Source organism: Hetaerina americana, unplaced genomic scaffold, assembly GCF_022747635.1.
Source record: "Hetaerina americana unplaced genomic scaffold, ioHetAmer1.1.p SCAF_2, whole genome shotgun sequence".
Classification (NCBI taxonomy): domain Eukaryota; kingdom Metazoa; phylum Arthropoda; class Insecta; order Odonata; family Calopterygidae; genus Hetaerina; species Hetaerina americana.
Window position 1 is genome coordinate 39,267,761 of NW_027286763.1, and position 24,129 is coordinate 39,291,889.

The following is a 24,129-nucleotide window of genomic DNA, read 5'->3' on the forward strand; positions in this document are numbered from 1 at the left end:
GGAAGAAATATATCTATAATTAACGGTCACTACTTGTGATAGAGTTGTCTTTTATAAAATTTCTTAATACAATAATCTCAGTTATATTTCCTAAAATAGGAGGCATAATTAAAGCCTTTGACCTATAATACAGTATAGTGGCATGGCTCATTTATTTAGGGATGGTGAAATATGTTCTACATATAATTGGATGAAAATTTTTGTATTTTATTTGTATTTATATAGTTAATAAAATACTGCTAAAACCATAGAAAGTGCCGAATCAAGAGACTTTGAACACTTTGAGATAACACTTATTCAAATATAATCAATATTTCTTAATGATAGTGGAATTATTTGTGGTAATTTTAATTTTTTTGGTATTCAATGAGTGAAACCTAAACAAGGCCATTGATCAATCTAATGCAATGGTTTATAAAAAAACAAATTTTTACATAAGCTACTATTTACTGCTGCGCTGTAATTATCATAATTTACCAGAGGAAAAAATGTCGATATCCGTTGTGCGTAATGAATATTGAAATATTACTGTAAATGAAAGATAAAATATTGATTGAAAATTTTTAAAATTTAAACAGGCCCTATATGAACTATAAACTATAAAATTTTTTCCGAGGTAGAAATTGAGCTATGTCTACATATATTTCTTTTATTGGCAGATTGATTTGCAACTGTAATATTCCCATAATACAATCGGTCACATTCTTGTCCATAATGTGTCACCTCACTGCATGACGTAACAGTAATTTTGACTTCGTAGAGGAGAGTGATTCATCGGAAATTTTGTTTCTCTTAAAGCAAATACGTAACATGGTAGCTTAGACGTTATGGATTGACACTCAATCAATTTATTTTCAAAAATAATAAAATAAATCTTCTAAGAGGATCACCGTAGGGGGAACCCGTGGTTATTTCTCCCTCCAAAGCTTGTTTTAAAAAATTATTCAGCGATATTTTTAATCGAATTAATTTTGGAATTCAATATTCATGCCCACATTTTTAATCAATATGCCATAGCAGTTATCTAATTTTGGGTAGTTTGGCTATTGAAACATAAGTTCCATCCTATTTTTAGCAGCTTCTCTTACTCCTGATGTCACCTATAAATCGCAAAAAGGGCTAAAAGCAGCTATTCATCCCTATTAGGATAATTTTATATTTACCAACATATAACTATGGTATACTATAACTATACTATAACTGTTAAAAAGTGAACTTATTTTTTCTCATAATTTGGTGATGTGAAAAGGAAAGCATTTCAATGTTTTATCATATCAATTCTAATAATCCATGAGCCGAAAAAAAAAATTCTTAATAATTTGATGTACCTAACCGATAACATTTTGAAATTGAGTTCCTTATGTATTTGAAAATAACATTTATTTTCATGAAATAAATTATAATTCATTACCATAAGCACAAAGGTTAAGTCTAAAAAAAATAAAATTAGTAACTAAAATCATTTACAATGGAAAATTTATAAATCTACTGACTTGATTCTAAAACCCTCATAGATTTATCAAATTTTAATTGGAATTCCAAACTATGCTTCTTCGAGTAATCTATCCTTGTGTTTAATATTATTATTTCACCAAGCTTAAAGTCATTTAGAACTTGTGGCTAAGGGCGGTCAATTTTTTATGATGAGTCCATTCGGAATCATACGATTTTTGATGATTTCATTAACGTAATTAATCAAATAACGTAGTCAATTAAACAACAACAATTTTTTGCGAATGCGGGGTAAAAGATGAAAAGGGCATTTGAATAAGATGTTAGAAATAATGCTTTCGAAGCGAATAGAAATAAAAATGAATCTGTCTAATTACCCAGTAACATTGTGTCCAGAGGCCAAACTGATGTGTGGTCAACCATCATCATGTTATTTTGAAACAGGGTAGGAATGACATATGGCTCACCCTAATAAAATGCATAGAGGTATAATAGTTTCGGTATCACGGCTTGAATATCCTTCTATGATGAAAGGATTTATTGCATTTTCCTTCCATCCTCCATTATACTATTGCGACCTCCTTTCTTCATGAATCATTTTTCCTCCACATAAGACCAAAACAATTTTATTCACTCTTGAATCAATTGAAATGTCTTAGCTAATTTTTAATACCATTTATTTAATGATCTTAAAAAATGCCCTAGAATTAAAATATCTCAAGAAATAAATGTGAAAATCAAAAAAATATTATGATTATTCTATTTCCTTGGTTATTTTAATTTAAATTCATGTCGAAGTTTATCTACCATGGAAGTCAAAGTCTTACTATTACATCCTATAGGAACAGAAGTGGCGAAGTAGGAGAGGAATCAGAAGATCAATGTGTTAGGTAAGCTTAGAAGGAATATGTGAATGTGAGGAATTTGTTGAATCATTTTCCCCTCTTACCGCATAATCATGCAAGCATCAAACTTGATACCATTGTACACTGTACCCACACGTGTATAGTACTTGGGTCCTCTTTCAATTGTTGGCCCTTCTCCTCCCCCAAGGTTGTTGCTTTAAGAATTATGCGGCAGGAGGGGAAAATCATTCTACAAAATCTATAACCGCATGAAAACGTCTTTATTCCTCACGTACTTATTTTATCTACCGCAATTTTTCCTCTGATGTCACTGCTACTTCAACACTCTTGTTCCTATGGGATGGGCTTGCAAATCTTGGACTTTCAAGATAGATAAATTTCGCAGGAAGCAAGAAGGAAGGAGTTGGTGATAGGAACTTTTGGTAAGAATTTAAAATATGTAAAACCTTTTATATGCAGCGCGGTTTTGTACGGCCATTAAAGCAAGATAATAGGTGTATATTAGAGGCTTTTGAGAAGTGTGTTTGAAGAAGATTGGAAAAGATAAAATGATAAATGAAACTAAAAGAAACGAAAAGGTATTAGCCATGGTGAGGGAGGAGAGAGAACAATAAAGAGAAATTCAAACGAGGAAGGGATGGATAGAAAGCATTTTGAAAGGCTATGCATTGTTGAAGGAAAGAGAAAGGAAGGAAAATGCGTGGAGAGGAATGGAAAAAGATAGAATGCATGAGAAAATAAAGGGGCCACTGTAGGGAAGATCAGATTTTGTCTGTGTGAGGCTAAGAGATGTATGAGTGCTATGCTTGTGTGAATCCAAAACCTGCCTCCAGCCTCAGATTACCAAATAATAATGATTGTATTTCATGCTCTTGGCTCAACAGAAAATTAAATTCCATGCAGCATACCATTAAAATGGAAGATCTACGTGTATTAGGATACATTATGTAAAGGACACAATACTTTGTTCATTATCTTAAGGGTAGTAAAAAACCCTATACATTATAATTTAATCATATTCTTTTAAGGGCTATTTGTGACAACCTAGCTGAATTAGAAAATTTCTTTTACCATAATAGAAGTAATAATTTTAGTTGAAAATAGAGGTAATTTTCAATAAAAAACCATTTTTATATAAATATGGTACAGGTCTGGGTGGGTAAGAATGTTACTCCTTCATCCCGTGAAACGTTTGATAAATTTGGTTCCGCTGTAGATGTCAAAGGTGCCAAAGTACTATAACGATGAAAAGTGAATAATAAAAACTTTTCAAGTTCCACTGATTTTTATTTTGAACAACTAAAAGATTTAAAAAATAAAAATTAGTGGATCTTAAAAAGTTTTAATTATTCACTTTTCATCATGAAGTTTCATTAAGTTGAGCCGAGAAGCATAGAAGTACAATCGCGATACTCAGGTGAGCAATCAGGAGTTTAAGATAGGGATGAGTGAGAAGTATGGCAAACAAGTATTTATATATTAGATACATTTTATCTTTCAGCGACAATACACCATCGTGTTGTTTTTGAAATACGGGAAATCAGCGAGGTAATTGATAACACATTCGAGCAAAGTCACTAGCTTAATCTTTGAGCGGCGTGCCTTGGTTATAAAATGTTTGAAAGTTTCCTAAGGGGATGAAATTTTTAGGGTGGTGAAAAAGCAAGGTGTACTGGGCGTGTGGGAGACGTAGAATTTGCAGTGTGTTTATTGTAATGGGGTGTGGGCAGGGAGGTGTCCGGATGAAAGGGGTAGTTTTTGCGAGAAAAGGTAGACACACACCGGGGGTAGTTCCCTGCGGGAGAGGCAGTTGAAACAGTTGGGGGAGGAGGACCGGGAGTTGAAAGGGGACCCAAGGGTTTACGCACGTGCGGATATAGAAAAGGTGATGGTATCAAGGTTGTTGCTTTCAGGATTATGCTTCAAGAGAGGAAAATTATTCAAGAAAATCTATGATAACTTAAATACATATATATTCTTCATGTACTCATATACGCAATTAAATGCGTAAATAGGTTTTAAATACGTTTTTTTACATCATGCCTATTTATTCTTAGTTAAATCGCTTCAAAATATTTTTCCCCTATATTTTCCAGAAATTCATATAACGTTTTGGTGAGGTTTTTCTTTACAGTTTTACCCATACAGTTTTTCTTTTCTGGTTACAAAGCTTTTTGCATGTTTATCTCCCCACCTCAATGTTGGTACGGGACGTAATTTTCCTCACTGGTTTTATATCAATCATATAAAAATCTAAACATTGGTACATTGGTAATTGGTATTCATTTTAAATCCAATTTATGATACATAAATAAGAGTTTATATCTCAATACTCAAAGATAATAGATGATTCACTAATAGAAAGGAGCATATAATATAAACAAGACGTATTTCCTTGTTTCTTATATACCGAAAAACCGTTTTATCGAGTGATATGAAAATAACCAATGAATATATTGTAGAAAATATGATTTGTTTGGAATGGGAGATGAGAAGCTCGAAGGGACAGTGTTACGAAAACGAGTAATGCAGCATTGTCCATTATCACCTGTACTGTTCATAAGTGGAGGCAATGATTAAAGAGGCATTGGTAGAACTGGAGATAAGAATTAAATTCTGCGGGAGGTTAAAAAAATCAGTAAGGTTTTATGAAGACCAAGATTTAGTTTTTCAGTCATCCAAGGGGTTCCAAGCATTGCTGAGTGAAATAAAAATTCTTTGCGATAGTTTTGGGATGATAATAAATGTAAATAAAACAAAGATTTTGCGGTTGCCTAGATGGAGAGAGGATAAGCGAAATTTTACATTAGGAGGGTAAAACTAGAGCACATGGAACAGTTCGCGTGTCTTGGAAGTATTTTCGACTAACATAGTTGAAAGGCTAGGAACCTTAGGAGAATTATTGCGCTAGATAAAGAAGCTTTCACAAGGAAGAGATAATTGATGACTGAGACGTTGAGTAAGGACGTTAAAACTTTACTATGGAACGTAGTAATGTACGGTGTGGTAACATGGTCATTGAAGTAGGATTGTAGGCGTCGATTGGAAGCCTTTTAAATATGGGTGTGGAAAAGGATGGAGAAGGCAAAGTGGGCAGAAAAGAAAAGAATTGAAGTGCTAGGGATGATGAAGGAGATGAGGGTATTGTTGGAAGAAATCATAAGGAAGCAGGAAAAATGGATTAAAAGCATATTGATTAGCAGTGAGATGTTGATGAATATGATAGAGAAGAGAATGCTGGGTAAACGAGGATGGGGGAGGAATAGAATAGCGATGTTGGACTGCATGAAGGGAGGAAAGAAGTGAGCGGAGATGAAGAGGGACTTCTTTTGTAGAGTAGAATATTGAATATATATATTGTTGGGAGAGTCAAGAGAATTATTTAGTGCTTTGTATCCATCCAAAACCCACCTTAACCCGTAGATTACCTAATAATAATAAAATCAATACTCGGATATATCTCAAAGTTATCTACGAAGTGGCCATGTGGAAGTATTTTCTTCGTGAAAATAGAGAAACTATACCTTTCGCTCACGTAATTCCGTTGCGTGTATCCAATGAACTTGTTTTTTTTTTGGGTTTCGATAAAGCCGCGTCACTTACTTAGCTATAAGTGTTCAGATGAAAGCAGAAGTATATTCACATGAAAAGCGATGAATGGCGAGGTGAGATTTACGGTGTTTTTAAGTGGCTGAAAGAGTGAGAGAATATCGCGTCGCGATATTGGCGATTTAGCATGGACCAGGAAGCTGCGACAAGGGAAAAGTGTGCGTGCGCGTGAGGGATAGAGGGAGAGAAAGAGGAGGGCGGTGTGTGGTATGAGCGCGAGTGGGTTAGCTCGGTAAAGTCGGGACAAAGGGATGAGTGGGTAGCCCGCGAGGGACGAAGGGTGCAGCCAGCGAAAGGGATGGAGAAGGAGATGGAAAGATGGAAGTAGTAAAGGGAAATGATGGATTTATGGCCTCGAAGATGTGAGGCATGAGTAAGATAACATGAGGAGGCGCGGCTTTGAGCGAAGGCGGTTCTGGGACGAGGGACGGAAAAAGGGCGCGGGGTTTTGTTGTGAGGGGGGGAGACTAGGGATAGGGCAGGGCGTTAGGGTGAGAGGGCGCGGGGTGTGGGGGAGGAGGGTCTGAGAGGAGTTTGGGGGGGGATGTTTCGGGAGATACCGCGGATTGTGCGTCGCTTCGGGAGGTTCTTTCATTTTCCATCGCCCCTGCATTGCGTGGTTTGTGGGAAATTGATGAAAATGGGAGCCAGGAGGAAAAATCGCGTGAGTTTTACATTTTTCCTGTCGGAAGCATTTCTAATCGTCGTAGATATTCCTGTTGTACACGTATAGTTGTATGCTTTTGACGATCCGTTATTTAATTTAACATCCATTGAACTTTTATGCATGAAAACCTTTCTTCCTAAATCATTGACATTTTAGGCTCTTGAAACTTTCCCCAACCCTTTAATGCAGTAAAAAATACACATTTTTGGTTCAAATTGGTTCAAATTTATCTCTAAAATATAACATTGTTTTCGGAAAATAAAATGCATTGAGTGATATGACTACATGAAGCTGGATCCTGGAAATAGAGACATAGGTAGTAGCATATTCTCAGAAATTATTTCCTCCTCTCTTTGATGAAAGTCTATAAGAAACTTCTTACATTGATTTTTCGCCTAAAGTCTTTATTGTTCCATTTAGGGAAGCCTTTTGCAGAAGATAAGGTCGCATTAGAAATGAGTTTTTTCTCTGGTCTTTGATTAGTTATCCAAGGTCGTGAAATGAAACTCAGCTCTCCGTGAGATAGGATCCATGACCCCTACGGACAGCTATTACGCGCCCTGGCAATCGCTGCTTGAACCATTTCCTGTGAGAAAACGAAGGGCAGATGAGATAGATAGGACGTGGAAGGGCACAAGAGACCATGGGGTGGAGGATGGTAGAGGTGGAGGGAACAAGGTCCAGAGAGCATGGCGATGTTGGGGTGAGGGGGAAGACATAGGGGGGGGGTAGGTCGTGAGGAGAAGATGGCTTCGAGGGATGTGGGAAGGGTTTCTAGGAGGTAGTTCTTGTGCGGTGGGTGGGGGATGGCGAGGGAGGGGTAGAGTTGGGGCACTGTAGGGGTACGGGTGCGACGGAGGGGAAGGAAGAGAAGAAGTGGGTATAGGGACGAGAGTTAGGAGTGTTAGGGTAGATGTGGGCAGGGCCGAGGGACGTTTGGGAGGGGAAGGTGGAGGCGGAGGGTGCTAGGATCCAAACCCCGTTGCGTAATCGCGTTAGCGCTTCCAGCAAAGTGCGACAGATGGGGAGACCTCTGATCGCTAAAGGTTGAGGCGAGGCACTCGCGCAAGGAGGGAGGGTAGAAGAAGTGGGGAGAGAGAGGCGGAGAGGAAGACGCCAGAGGGTGGGCGGAGGTGTAGTCTAAGTGAGGCGAGGAGGTTGCAGGGGAAGGGGTAGCGGAGAAGCGGTAGAGAAGGAGAAAGGAGGCGAGTGGAGAATAAATTCGTGCGGCGGGAGTTGCAGAGAATATCGAGCGAGGAGAAGAGGTGAGGCGAGGAAGAAGACCAAGTAGGTGGGGACGAGGTGGGGGAGAGAAAGCGGCCAAGGAATATGGGCACGCGAAAGAATTCCAAGTGGATGGAAAAAGGTGAGGTTCTCTTCTGTGTTGACTTCACCTTCGAAATGCGTTTTGAATTTAAAATATTATAGACAGACCCTCTGCACGCTTCATCATTAACTACGTAGTTTTCCGCTCAAATAGGCTTGGCTGTGAGCGTGGATGGGAATATATCAGTTGCAAGATATATTTAAAGGCTTAGAAATAGAGTGCAGGGTAAGATAATTGGGAAAGAAAAAGGAAAGTAATCGTAGTTTTAGGGCACTTAGCTATTGATTCAAGTTTTTTGATCGTGGAAGTATAATAGGCCGTCTAGTCTACCGGTCAAATCCACTCTAAGATATTTAACAAGCCAGTTGACAATTTTTTCTCCGTTTGGAGTGTTCTTACCGACATTGCAGAGGGAGAGATACTGCAACATGTCCCCAACCCCTGTAACGGTAGCCTATATATTCTCAAGCTCCTTTCTGATTAACAGTTCCATATGGGGTCATTTTCTATTCCTGAGCTTTATCTGATATTCGTATCGGTGAATATTTTTTAAATTATGTGAACATTTACTGTTTCATAACAGCTGGCTGCAATACCAATTTATTTTAATGAAAATTGAGTTATTGAAAGTAATAATTTGTCAAAATGAAATCTTTAGACAACCTGCCGTAAATAATTTGATCGAATTTGTGCCTGTATTGAATTAAATAGTGCATTTTTATTCTGCTATAGCTCTTACAGCCGTTAACTATTCCCAATGCGTATTTCTAATATCTCTCTATTTATATACACAAGGATACAAAACCCTAAAATGCAACTATTTACATCTAGAGCTATATTGTGAACGAAGAAGATAATGCTGGACACGCTTACGTGGCAGAAATCATCACCAACTTATCCTATGCCAAGAAGAGATTGCGACAGCAGATGTACGATGAGCGTTAAACTAAGGAGGGAGATCAAATCGTTGACCCTTTTGGAGGCCGTATGTTTCTGCCTCATGAGGCTCTAGAACGGGGAAGAATGGAGCAGGGCCATCTGGGGAGTTACAGGGTAGGAGTGGGCGGAGGAGGCGGGGTACTCTGGGAGAGTGGTAGTCCTTTAGCTGACGATTGAGGCAGATTGAAGATGGGGGCCCAGTTTATCGAAGGAGAAAGACAGCGGAGGTTTCAGTGGTTGCGAGGGATTCGGAGTAAAAGTCACCGTAGCGGTGGCTTTTATAAATGGTTCTAAGTTTTAGGTCGAATGCAGGATTGAATTTATAAGCGATGATGTGTCGTAGCTTTTTCTTCAATACTCCATGTAGAAGAACAAAGTCCTACTAGCTTTAATTAAGGAAAATAGTTTCACGATAGCTTACTATCAGTTAATCCCCCGATTCCAATTAGTAGTTGAGTTAGTTTTAGGTGGGACGTGACCCAGAAAGTTCAGGAGTCATGAGGCATCCTGGGATTAGTTGGAAGTACCCAGCGGTAACTGAACGTGATTCGTAATGAATGGAAATGTTTCCTTGAAAGAGTGATTCAGTAGATACCTACTGAAGGATGGGATTTAGGAAACATATGTCAAAGGAATACATTGCCAATAAGAAATATATCACTTAATAAATGAAAAAGAAAAACTTTGTTCCAATCCACCACTTTATTTCAGGTACGACTAGTTTCGACGCTACGGCGTCATCCATCGAAACTAGTCGTACCTGAAATAAAGTGGTGGATTGGAACAAAGTTTTTCTTTTTCATTTATTAAAATGAACTTCCACAAAGTTGAGGCTGAAACTATTGAGATAATATATCACTTTCAAATAAAGAAGCTCGAGAGAAAATATATATCCTTAGAAATGTTACATTATAGGTTAGGAGAATGATTTATAATTTTGGATCCCGTCTGTACGCGCTTACTCTATTTAGAGAATATATACGTGACTTTTCTCATATATTACGGCACGGTATCAAGCTCAAAATTGACCTACTTTCTGCGATGTGATAATTGACACATATTCATAAAATATTTGGGCGTTTTGAGTGAGGGTGTGTAGGTGAAATGGGGAGATAAATGACGGGTGCACCATCGTAGAATGAGAGGAAAAAGCCTGAAGAAGCTACACATCTGTTGTGAAGGGGTTTCAGAAACGATTGGTGGGTTGTGGTTGGGATTGTCCGGCGTGGATACGGGAGGGTATAGGTAGGGCAGGGGTATGGAAGAGGATGGTAAGGTGAATGAAGGTGATGACTAAGAAGAGTAGGGGTCGTGGGGAGGAGAATGAAACCCGCGTAGTGGAGGAGCTGAGAAGGACGGGAGAATGTGGAAGCTGATTCGGAGGAAATGGCGTGGGGGAGGAGGAGAAGTGGAGCACGAAGAAAGATTGAGGACTCTTAGAGTCTGAAATTTGCAGGAAATGGAGGACGAAAATGATTTCAGAACATGTATACTTGTCTGAGCAAAGAACTTTGAGTGATATTAAATACTTATTACCACCAGATTTTATGTTCAATACAAGAAGTTACGATGCTTGGAATGCTGGCATTGCTGCGCAAGGGCATAAAGAGAGAGGCATGAAAAATTGTCGTGCAAGTGATAGGAAGCTGTCTGACTAAAAGTATATTTAGCACGGTGAACCGGAAACGAATGAACCGAAAAAAGAATAAATATAGAATATTTTATGAATTACCCAGGAAAATAACAGAAAACTCCTCTATTTCTTTAAACACTGAAAATAATATTAAAGTTCAATAATGTGTTGAAAAACAAGCTTTGCGAATAGAAAATGTATATTTTGAGGTATCATTAAGCCGTATTCATTATGATTTTGTTCGGATATAACTGAAAATTCATCAATTCTACCGATTAAAATCCTCTTTTTTTGCATATCCGGATACAAAATGCCTTTTGTCCCTAAATATTATTTCATTTAATGCTGAATTCATTAATTACTTCATTTAAAATAAATGTTTCCAGTAATTTAAAATATTAAATGCCAATTGAAATCATTATTGGCGCGCATATTTCTTATCACAGTAATTGCATCTCATTTATTTGACGTATAGCCATGTAATAATTATTATTATGTTCTTGTTTAAATGATAAATTGGCTAATACTTATGTTTTTGTCGCGACTACTCATTTCCTTCAAAATGTTTAAAAAAATAAAGCAATCATAAAACGTATGCCAGTTCGTCTAATTTTAAAGAGAAGCTTTAGCATATTAGGGATGACTCTTGGATACGCTGTTTTTCCATATTTTAATTCCCTATATGCAGCATGATATTGTAAATTTATTCCACAGTTCTGAATCACGAGCACTTTATCGTAAATTTGGCCCCTTAGAAAGAATTTCATCATCTTTTCAGTGCAAGTGTAGGTATTCCGAGCATCTTAAGTTGGGAGATTAAGGGTTTAATTAGTCTCAAACTATTGCAACCACAGGAGTTCTCCGCATAGGAGAGATGTATGGACAGAATATGGCCATCACGGAACTGAGAGTTAGATCTTCGAAAAAAGCTCCTCGTGGGAGTTGACGTGGTTGGGGCAAAGTGGGCGATAGGAGGGAATGGTGCGGAGATGGAGGCTAATGTCTTCTGAGTGAGTGGAGGCTGGAGGGAACGACAGGGTGGGATGATGGGATGAGTGGCGGTGGATGCGGGAAGAAGCCGCGTGGACACAGGAGTGAACAGAAAGACAAAGGGTTTTATTCTGGCCCCAAAATTAAAGCTTTCTCCCTTTTTGCCCTTCTTTCAGATGGATCAGGCCGATAACGGAAATCCTTTGCTGGACACTCGCGTGCATTACGGTGGAAAGAAACCTAGCAAATTGCGTTTTTGAAACAAATAAAAAAAAACATTGGACAAAAAACCGGTAGTATACAGGTTGAAGGGGAATGGCCACTGTTTCTGATCGATGATGATGAAATCCTTTGAACTTAAACGAAGGGAAGCACCTGCGAGAACGCTTTTCTTCTTTTTTTCCACCTCTCCACTATTCCCTCTTTTCCTTCGCTGTTATTGTGTTCCTTTCCTTCCTTTTGAGAGGGAGAGAGGAGTGTGAAGGGGTTGGGGGGGATTAATGAAGGGGGGGAGAGGGGAAGGGTAGATGTGTGGGGGTTGTGCGGGCAGGAGAAGAGGAGGGGCCAATCAGGGAGGATCGAAGACCGGGGGACGTGAGTAGCGAGGGAATGGTGCGATAAAGCGAGCGAGGGTGCGACCCCCCGCCCTCTTCCCACCCCCTCCTCCACCCACCACCTTGCAAACCCCTGCCAGGGGAGGGCCCGCGCTGGGAGCCAGGCGGCTGGGCCTAGGGACGGACGGTGGCAATCCGTAGAGAGAGGGCAACGCGAGGCGATGGCGTGGCCTAGTTCGCTACTTCGTGAGCCGCAGATCACATACTAATTTTCCCGATTGAAAGTGAGATTAAGATGCTAATGTTACTGATTTTGATGGGAGTTTGAACAAATATTATTTAAAACAGAAATTAATATGATAATATACTTATCTAGGATTTATATTTTCATTAGAAGGGATTGAGTGGTAAGTTTGTAGTTAGTGTTTTTATAATAATGAAAGACTTTTGTACTAAGTGCTTGTGAATTTGTATAAAACTTTCATAGCGGTATCCATTTTTATCCTAACTTTTAGTTCCCAAAAATACTCTCCATTATCATGTTTCCTTTTGGAAACAGAAACCCGTGAATAATCGAAGTACAAGGGTATCGGAAGTACTTGTATATGTAATGGCATGATGAAGGAAGTGCTGCTTATTGGCACCAGTAGATTATTGTTTTACACTAGAAAAAATAAATGTATAGTGCTTCGTAGCTACAGGTTAATAAATTTATCTCCCTTTTGGAATTCTGGTTTGTTTGGTGCCCCAATAAAATGGCAACAAAATGTAGCAGTGCTAGTTCATTTTGCGAGTGTTTTAGGGTGAAATTAAACAAATAGTTTTATTATTTTTGTTACAAGAAAGCGAACAAATGGATATTCCTGTTTTACCAGTATTCATTCTGAGAAGAAAACATTGCTAGTGAAATACCGGAGCAAATCAAATGAAATAATTTTTTATTTGTAAACATAAGTGCCTAATGGCGAAATGCGATTAATACCAAGTGTGTAGCAAATAAGAACAGCCTTGTGGAACAATGTCTTTTTCAAGGTAATAAATTAAAATTACGTCCCTTTATATTTATATATTTTGGTCTTATCATTTTAAAATTTAAATTAGTCATTACGCAAATTTTGAGAGAGTCGAACGCTTGTTGAAAAAGATTTTCAGTAATCATATTTATCATTCCAAACTAGGAATTCGTGATATTAAATTAACCATTTTCCTATTTTAATTAGAACCAAATCGAGCTTGCGTCACATATAACAGGAATCTAATGACAGATTAGACTTAGGCAAAGCTATTAAAAATATTACAGCCTCTACCGGTAAATATACTTTCATAATTATTTTTTATAGAATATTGGTAAAATATCGGTCAAATTCGGCCGGGTTTCTTCATTTTAAAAAACTTCAAACATAACCGCAGGTATTGGAAAATAGGATTTCTATATTAAGCAATAAAGCAAAATGATTATTTTTCATTTTTACTTGCGATTTTACGCTAAAGTTGATCCTGGTAATAAAATTGAAAAACGGCGGAGACTTACTTCAAATAATATTCACCACGTTAACCCCATACTATATATTCAGACGCGTTTGTGTACCATCATTTTAAGGCACAACAGTGTATACTGGATTGTTTACTTTGAGGTTATTAACCAATTTGCAAGAATTATAGTATTCGCCTGCTGATATATTGGGCGGTATAATGCCTAGCAGCATTTCTTGAGGACTATGCCTCGAATTAGTATTTTATTCATACATTCCTACTTATTTTTCACTAAAGAAGGAAGGTATTACTAACCTTATTACTATTAAAGAGTACTATTAATAGAGTGGCTGTTTATATTGGAAAAGAATTGAAATTCTTTACTGAATAAAAATCTGTACAGGTTAAAATTTACGAGGGATTATTTATGTATTTTGCCACTTGTGTGAAACGAACTGAAAAGGCTGAATGATAGCTTGCATCAATCCAGGACTGGCGATGACAAATACTTGAGAGCGGGGCATTACTTTTATCAAGACGGCTTTAGGAAACGAGGGGAACAGTAGCAGAATGTGCCACTTTGTTGACCAATGTTTGCTTGCTTGAGCGGGAGAATTCGGGAAGGGAATGAGAGAAAAAAATAGGCAACCTCAAAGTGGGACACACAGAGTAGTCTTCCTCAGTGTACACAGAATTTGAACTGGGATTGAAGTACAAACGTTTGACCGTGTATTATAAAAATCACCATAAAAATCGAAAACGCAGAAGATAAAATGAACCAAGAGGAATGACAAGGAGCTGTCTGTGAGATATCAAAACGGATTAACATGACATTCATCGAGGAAGAATTTTTTCATCACAATAAATCCATTGCTAGGAATCAAGCGTGTAAAAAACATCGTCCCAGTGAGTGTAGTGATGAGATCTTTGGCTTAGCATATGTTTTGCTGTCATGGGTGTTTGGATAGCCAATAAATGTAGGAAATCAAGACTATTTATATGTAAATATGGAAGTATAGATGAATATATCATCCAATAAAAGTACAGAACTAAACATTTAATACGCAACAAGACATATTTAAAAGGGAACCAACATTTTTCGTTTATCAACATGACTAATAAAATCTAATATAGGCATTAATAAATATGGACTTATTTAAGGAAGCTTAATTTTTATAGGATTTTTGTTGTTTTTAATAACTAACAGAATACAAAAGAAATATTTCATGATTCTCTTAGAAAAGTATTTGGAAATTAATGCATTTATTCTTACGTAAAAGTCATTTTGTGTGTTTTGACATGCCATATTTTGATATGACAGCTTTATACAGCATACCGCTTCCTGATTGAAAACGAAAATATATTTAATGTTGCCATTACGCATTTCAGGGAGGAAGAATTTTTTGATGAATTAACAATCACCATAAGAGATAAAAGAAGACACTGCTTTTCCACAACCTAGGTTTTGTTAAAGCATACCTCGTTCAGGAGGTTACCTGAAGATGTTAAGCTGTAAGGAAACCTAGGTCGTATTAAAAAAAATAACATTTGGAAAATCAAAAAGTCCTCTTTCATCATGAAGGATTTCCACCCTGTTACGTCTGAAGCTGTCATTGACTAACATTAATCATGTAATTTTCATTTCAATTTCATTAAAATTTGGCTGAAATATCAAGAAAAAATATTGAAAAAGGTTTTTGATGGAATTTTATAATGTTCTTGTATATTTAATTAAGATATTTTATTTTTCTTACGCGCATTATTTCAATACTTTCTATTGCACTCATTTGAATATTCATACGGCTGAAAACTCCAGATTTGAAACAAAATGATGGCCTCGGGTACCACAAACAGCTTCCAATTTATCTTTCTCTTTGTACAAGATCCATACAATAAACTACAGGTGTAATAGATGAAAGATCCTCCCAACCTATTGTGCAAGTATGATTTTTGGTGTCCTTCTGTTTCTCCCCCTCTCCTCTCCAACCATACCTAGAACCTCTTCATTTGCTTTCCTTACAGTTCACTTAACCTTCTCCATATTTCTCCACTTCCACATTTCAAAAGCATCCAATGGACGCCTGCCATCATACTTCAATGGCCGTGTTTCCTCACCGTTCATAATTACGCTCCATATCGAAGTTCTAACGAGCATTTCCTTAACATTCATACTCAACGTCCCGGTCATCAGTTTTGTCCTCCTTGTGAAAGCTTCTTCAGCTAGCACAATTATTCTCCTTATATCCGCAACTCTTTGATCATTGTGGTCCAAAGCACTTCCGAGATACGTAAACTGTTCCACCTGCTACAGTTTTTGCCCTCCTATTTTAACGTTTATCTTAGCCATTCCCTTTCCAGAAAACCACCCATCCTTTGTTTTATTTATATTGATGTTATACCATGACATCCTATCTCACTGAAATCCCAATTCTTTTCGGCAATGAATTCATTCTCTTGGATGACTGGAAAACTAAAGCTTGGTCATCAGAAAACCTAACTGATAGGAGTATTATGCCAGTTTTTGTGGATGGATGAATTTTGTGAATTTGGATACGAATCGAACGAATAAATGCTTTTTTTAAGTTAACGAATTAAAACTTGTTCAGTTCAGAACGAAATGTTTGTGAGAGTTATAATGATTCTTGGTATCCTTAGGAATTTTAATGCCAATAATTAGATAAAATTATCACTTACTTTCTTAAGAGAAAAGAGTTTCACGCTGGAGTAGGAAGTCTTAGAAGCAAATGCTGTTAAGCTTTCTGATATAATGCTTCCTCTTTCTTCGTTTCCCCATGGGTTGTTATATTAAAAACGATAGCTTGATTCTTACAATCAGTGTTAATGGTGTTCTTTTGTCCATTTTCTTTAAAGATGTTTTTGATTACTCAATTATGCTAATGTATATTTGCTGTTCCATGCCTATAAATTTTACTCCTAGTCTTTTAAAGGATTTACTGTTCGCTCATATCTGTAATAGGTTATTAATAGAGGACTAGGTTTGTCCGTTTTAAACTTCAGATATTATTTTCAATATTGTAACTGAGATAAGAATTAAGCAATACTTCAAATCGTGTAATTTATTTACTTCCTAATTCTCTCGATGGATTTAATAGAGCTCTTTCACGGGAAATGAGCGTGTTTTGGACGTTTTTTGGAGTTATTTTGACACGCTTAGTTGTTTTTCACAGAGTCCATGGAAGATGTCTATGCTTTAGGTAGCGCGCAGTCACTCGGAAACTATACGGTTGCCCGGACTACTACGAACCGAAATATAAAATCATTCGAAAAGGTATATTTATCCCTTCTTGTATTATGGACATGAACACAATGTTTGACTATTGTTCGACACTATATTCAGATTGTAGAAGAGTATTCATATGAAATCAACGTACTCCTTCACACATACACATTAGTTGTAGCTAGATATTACGAAAATAACAAATGAACTCATCGGTGAATATTTAATAATCACCAATTTAATATTTTTACGTACTATTTCCACTTATTCTCTGCATTTAATAGCTAGTATTAAATGACATTCATCAATAATTGATGGCGTCACAATGTAGAATCTAGATCAACATTCTACTCGAGGTTTAAATTGTTAATTTACTTTATTTTATAGATGAAATTTCTTTTTCAATCAAAGTGTACTTATTAAATATTCAATAATAGAATAAGGTTGATAAGACACATTCTAAATATATTCTGAGCATATTATATCACTTCCATTATGTAATATCAGCATTTTTGAGGCCTGTAATAATTTTTCCACTGGTTGATGGCGTCATAATTGTTCACTAATCTTATATCTAGATGATTAATCGAGTAATTATATAAAAATGTACGTAATTTTAGCTAGCTTCCTTTACTCCCAGTCAACACTCTTTCGAAATGAAACCTTACCATTATTAAAATTCGCCTTCATGATAAAGGTACGGTGGCCGATTTTTCCTTAAACAAGCGCACATGCTTGTGAAATTCTCGTGCACCCCGTTTAAATCTACCAAGTGGGAGTAGGAGTTTCGGACCCTTTTGAAACACCACTTTGGATTACTCCCGCATCCCATCCCATTCGCGAAATCCACTGGAAATGCTGAAATCATGATTCTCTTCGCATTCCACGCCCACTGCCATCACGGCGTTCAGTCATCAACGCTCCAAGCGCTGAATTTAGTTCCTTTTCGAAAACTCCTCCCAGTACTCAGTACACAGCCCGTTGCCTTCCTACCGAGTATTAATTTCTCGCTGGCACAGGTGCATCAAAACTAATGCCACTGTATGCACTTAGTAATTTCAGTCATATTTGTGCAATGAATCTAGAAGGCAAGTTAAGCTATCCGTCAGCTCTATGTTTCTCAGTCGTACCTTAAGGTCGTCTTTCTTAACTTTGTAAACTAAATTCTTGTAAGTATTTTAGTGCAGAACCGCAACCCATGTTTATTTATTTATTTATATATTTATGTACCCTGCAAGCCACCGCTAGAGTATGTGGCAGGGGAATGTACACCACAATAAATTTTACCCGAACATGGCCCTACCGCAGTCGGACAATGATATTATGATCTCGTATCGTTCGTGGAAAAAATGACATCTAAAATCTGTTTCTACGCCTAATTTCTCTAATTTTAGTTTCATGATCTCTCCCACTGTAGTACGATGGGGGTAATAATGCATGTTCAACATCACTGCTGAAGATACTCCATTCCCATTAATGCAAGAGCTTCAATCTGTAATTTAGCCTTCGCTCCGTGAGTCATTCCCAGCCAAACTGCTCTTATCATTTTGGATACGCTACTAAGTTTATCATAACAAAGCTTTACAAATCTAGCTCCTTTACGCTGTAAGCGATCCTATTTGGCAATTAATCCAACTACGTGAGGATCCCATATACTTGCAGAATATTCTAAATGAGGCCTAACCAGCGGCAGGTAATACTTCTCTTGGACTTTTTCATCACAGTACCTAGTACTCTTCTAATAAATCCTCATTTAATGTTAGCTTGTACGTACATTCGCCGTATATGTATCACCTAGGAGAGTTTTCGGTCCATCCTAAATATTTTATATGTATAAATTGATATTATTTTTCCTTGCGTAAGTTAAGTGCTATGAGGTCCTCATTCTCAGTAACTAACTTAATTCTTTAACTTATGACTGAATCTTTTTAGGCAGGTGCTTCTAAGTTCTCTGCTTTCGTATGTTTCTTGATATCTGCTTCAGATGCTGAATTCCAGTGAAAGAACATGCTACATAATTTATCTCCTCTAGCTATTTCAATGTTAAGAAGTTTACCCTAGTGGTGATAAAATTCAGCTTAAGTTCATCTACGGCTCTTTAAGCATAGTTTGTAGCAATTTTGAATAGGAGCAGAGATCAGTTACGGCTTGGTATAAGATGTGATGATGGGTCTTTTTTCTGGGGTAGGGAAACGATTTATGAAGTTAAAGATGGAGAAAATCAACATTGGGTTTTTTTTGCAATGGGTGTGCCCACGAACTTAAAATACTACCGTTATACCCAAGGTAACGAATGAAATTACTTCAATCAAATTTAATTGGTGTCATTGCCTATTAGCTTCAAGTAACCGCGTGAACATCAGAGTGATTTTCCTTTATCTGAACTCATAATTATCCACTCTTAGGTTGTACTAGCCTATCTCTCACAACTCCAGCAACTGATACTTCATCTCCAATATCTCATTTCTCCATCAAGTCAAATGATACGGTAGTAACAATTGGTATTTTTGGTATCATTTTATTGAAGAAGGCGATTCGGAATTTAATATGAGATTTTTTGATATGATGAACGAAAAAAGTTGTCTAAAGTTAATGGATAAAAACATAATTTGATATATTACTGACCAAGAAATTCCGCTAATCTTGATGCTGCTAATCACAAAGCGACCACTGCACCGGGACCATGTCCGAAGAGGTATTGTGGCGCTTGACCCAAGTTCCCGGACGAGCACTCACCAGACCAGACAGGGTAACCCCATTCGATTCCCAACCACCCCTGTATCCACGGCGTTCCAGCATGCTTATCAATCCACTCCAAGCCACGACCCCATTCTAATCCCGATTGTTATGTACACACCACTTGAGGTCATCATAAAAGATATCGGACTCTAATCCCCGCTGTCTCTTGCGCCAGCCTCGTATCCTCTTCCCCCCGCTCCTCGCGTCAACCTCGCCACACAATTCACCCGCAGCTAACACGAGCGTCCCGCCGAAAGAATCAAGGCTAGCCAATTACCAGAGTGAATGGACTTGCTTGTAGTACCTCTCAGACTTAACTCAAAATGGAGATGTAAACACAGAAACACGCCAACCAATGGACAGCCTGAATCTTCAGTAATTTGGAAGTCTACATCGTCGTTCATCCTCTATTCTTGTGAACATATTCCAACCTCTTTTTTCCCGTTCACTATCCACTTTTGAGCGGAACTAAGGCTATGTCCACATAAGACTGAGCATTGTTTGATTTTTCCCTTATTTTTGCTACGGTCTCTGGTGTGGGATATTTTTGCGATACCTTTTCTATTTTTAGGTCGTTGTTGTCACCGCTAATACGGCCAATAGAATTGAGTGTTTATCAGTGATTATTACATCACTGAAGCTTATAGTTAAGAAACTGAAAGTTACAGTCGGGAATAATTATGAATTGTTTGGCCTATTTTAGATCATTTAACATACCATGCGAAGCTGTTTTTTTGCACTTCACCTCATCAAATCACACAACTTCAGGATGTATTGTAGCCAAATTTGTTGCATTATGATTCTAAGAAAAGCCTCATGCATGTAATTCAAAATGATTTTTATATACCTCGCCTCTCTTTATACTACCAAAATGCCGTAATATGCATGTATATTGCTTTAACTTCACAATAGTCATATCTGACTCTTTTTCTCCCGGATTGACTTTATTTTCTTTGGCTTCGCCTCTTCATGGCGGTTACCACCTAGGGGTTGCGTCAAACGCATAAGGAGGGTGAAAATGGTGAGGTTGAGCAAAACAAATACCGGACTTTTAATATAAATTTAACCAGTGTCTTGATCCAAAGTACAGTATTATACGACGGTTTACGGCATGCTGAAGGAGTAAATGCAAAATATAATTTTCGTCAATGATTAATAAAAATTGATACTGAAAATCTTATCTTTCGTCGTTTTACAGTCTGTTAAAAATAGAGCCAATCCACTTCGCGTCTTACGATAAAGTAAAACTCGCTAATGTGATTGTATTTCATAATTAGTATTTTAATTTTTGCAACCCAATATGAGTTACATCAGTCACTTTAATTGATGGTTAGTCTCATAGCCATTCCAATTGAGAACATAAGCTTATATGCAAACAACTAAGTTCTGATCTGCAACAATTACGGACTGATTTTGATAAGAACTATCTATTTCCATGAAGGAATTTTTCGACGTTTTCTGGAACCCTGATATGTGTAAACTGGTTTGATATCCATTCCAAAGGTTATGGGATGAGAATAGGATAATTTTAAATTTCTCTTTTTTCGTTTTGGTGAGATAGGCTAAAATAAATAGGAGACTTAGGCTTAGTGTACCAAAACTTATTTGTGCCAGGGATATGACAGAAGAAGTATGGAGTTTGGATTCCGAAATCAATTACGCCAAGGAATGCTTTAGGTCTTCAATTTTTTTCTCAGCAGTATCAGAGTTGTTTCATACGAGGGTGGTCTGGAAGGTTTCCGACCTGAAAAGACATTTTATGCGAGATATTTTTTCTGAAATTTTCTGAGGTCGGAAACTTTTCAGACCACCCCCGTATTCTAAAAATTCCCCATTATAGTTTTGTGCGGGAGAGAGGTAGTCAATGTCCAGTGCCAGAAGAAAATAGCCTCGGAAAGAAATCGGTTGTATTCACGGATAATAAAATTGCAGCATTAACAGTAAGCCCGTCGATTGCAGTCGCATTTGAGCAAATTTAAGAATTAGGATTTCGTGATAAATCAATTGTGTGACAATAAACAGTATGCTTATTAGATCACTATTAATTTGACTAAATGTAGGATTTAGGGAGGAGATACATTTTTAAAATTGCAGAAATTCATGTTTGGTTAAGACGGATTATGAATAAAATTTTGTATGGAAAAAATGATGTTATATAAATTGCGTTGAGGGAGGAAGGAAATCAAAAATTAGGGATTATCGATAACAAAAACTATTCAATAAATATATTTTTGGACCTTTTATATGCAGACAAGTGTAGCATGCTCATTTGGAAAAAGATGTTTATTATAAATTTAATGAAGTTAAATATAGACAAGGGATAAGAGATGCATCGGTATTAGTGGATTAAATAGTGGTAAATGATTTCATAATTGACATGCAAGGGATAGTGAGAAAATTAATAGAATAATAGATCGAAGGAAAGGTAAAAAATACGAAAAATACCGGATTGAAATTGTACTGGATCAAAAGTTGGATGTGCTTTTAAACAAAGTCCATTGTTCGTTAGTGACTGTGTATAGTTATTTCTAGGAAAAACACTGTAATTCAACCCTCATCAATAGATTACGAACAACGATTTAAATCAAATTATTATTAGCACAGAATTTCCTACATCAAAAGTGTAATTTACACGATAACAGCCAAGTAGTCCAAAAATTGTTTCCGTTTTCTTGAAAAAGCACTTGAATTAATATCAATTATCCATTTTTATATTTTTATTAGAAATATTGAGAACGCCCTCGAATGCCTATGGCTATAAAATGTGGAAATTTTGGTCCCAACAGGTAAAAAAAATGACTTTTATTCGAATATGTTAGAAAAGTGGAAAAAGAGACCTGTCTGAAATGGAACGCCGAATCTGTCCTTGGATTACACACGGCATTCCGTTCTCCTTCCCGCACGCGTTTTCGGATAATTTCGTGGGATTCCATCATCAGTCCTCTCCGGGGAGTCTACTCTTGGCCCGTCCATCTGCACCGCTTTTACAAAGGCCCGCGCGGTACGCCGTGTCCCCGCGTCCTCACCGTGCCCCCGCCCCAAACGTCCTCGCCTGTTCACACTCTCGCACACCCGCCTCTCCACAAATTGCCTGTCCATCCTGTGCATCACCCACACACTCACGAGGACGCACACCAACACACGAGTTCTCGCGGCAATCGACTGCCGCCCGCTGAATCGAATGCACGCGGCCGCAAGCCCCATCGCGGAGTGCTCGGGCGGAGGTGGGTGGGACGAGAGAGGCGGTGGCAGGAGTGCACTGGGCGGGATGCGGACGGGAGAGAGGGTAGGGAGGGGTGCAAAGTGTCGAGGGGTGGCGGCGAAGTAGAGTCTCCGTTGCAGCCGCTGTCCTTCGCCCGCCGAATCCACTTGCCCCTTCCCCCATCACTCCCGCCCCGTTCTGCATCCCCCCGCAACCGCTTAATGGCGACGAATGGGTTTGAGGCTTTATCGGGGGCATTCGAGCCGCGGCTAGGATTTGAAACCGGGGCAGGCGATGTGGAGGGAAGTACCCATTTGGGTCTCCCTCGGTCTGTCTCTCTGATGGGAAGAGTGAACTCGGTCTCCGCTTCTGATGAGAATCGTGTTAGTTTCGGGCTCTCTCGCTCTCTTCGTGCCCTTGTGTCTCATGTGTGCAAAGGGATGATATTCGCTGTGTAAAAAGAATACGTTCGGAATCGGTCAAAAAATGCCTGCAACATAAATGTTGATTGATGCCCTATCATCATTTCGGGCCGAGAGTTATTTTTTCGAAATTATCTCGTGCATCGTGAAAAAGGTCATATCTAATCCATCATTCTTGCTGTCTAAAAGGGCTGTGTATTAAACTATTTATGATAGATATTGAAATTGTTAGTGTTAAGTTCTATAAACGACGTTTAAACAAAAGAATAATCACAGGTTTGCATATCATTGCGTCTACGAGTGGTAGCTATGGAATGAGAAAAAAGAGACCAAGGAAATATTCCATTTTATTTATATTATTTGATGTAAATAGATAATTAATTATTATTTTTATTACCAAACTTCCACAGAAGGAAAGAAATTGATTTTAACAGGATTTTTATTTGTCACGTTCTGCTTTATATTTGGATTGTGGAAGAGGAGAAACGCGTGTGATCCCAAAGCAGTATAAATATAAAAAAGAGGGGAGGGAGAGAGTAATAAATACGTGCAATAAGGATGTATTTATTTGTTCCGTATATATTCACAGCGCGATTGATATGGTAGGTTATATAGAATGAATGATTCTACGTGCAATACATGGCAGAATAAAGAGTAGGCTGGAGCGATATCCGGCTTATTCGAGACCTTTATATGAATGAAATTGTTCGGGGGAAAGATGTGGATAAAGAGTCAGGAGGAGAAATGCTAGGAGGTGGGGCGGGACAAAGGCATTCACCCTACTTTTTGCGAGTAGGAAATGGTAAAATATGCTTGGAAAGAACTTGCTACGGAATGAAAGTGGGTTGGGATTCATAAATTCAGTTATATTTCGGATAATCAAGTTTTATTTAATCAGTCAGCAAAGGAGTAACAAACATTCCTAAGTGCATGAGGAAATTAATGTGATATGTATGGGATCAGTTTCAATGCGAACAAGGAAAAGTAATGAGGTTTTATAAAAAAGGGGAAGCCTGAG

The 24,129-nt window shown here is 37.8% G+C and overlaps 1 protein-coding gene across 2 annotated transcripts in view; it reads left to right on the forward strand.

Moving 5' to 3' along the window:
* The window catches only part of LOC139687950 (leucine-rich repeat neuronal protein 1-like), a 778,766-nt gene that overhangs the window by 154,039 nt on the left and 600,598 nt on the right, over nucleotides 1–24,129 (forward strand). The window lies entirely within an intron of this gene.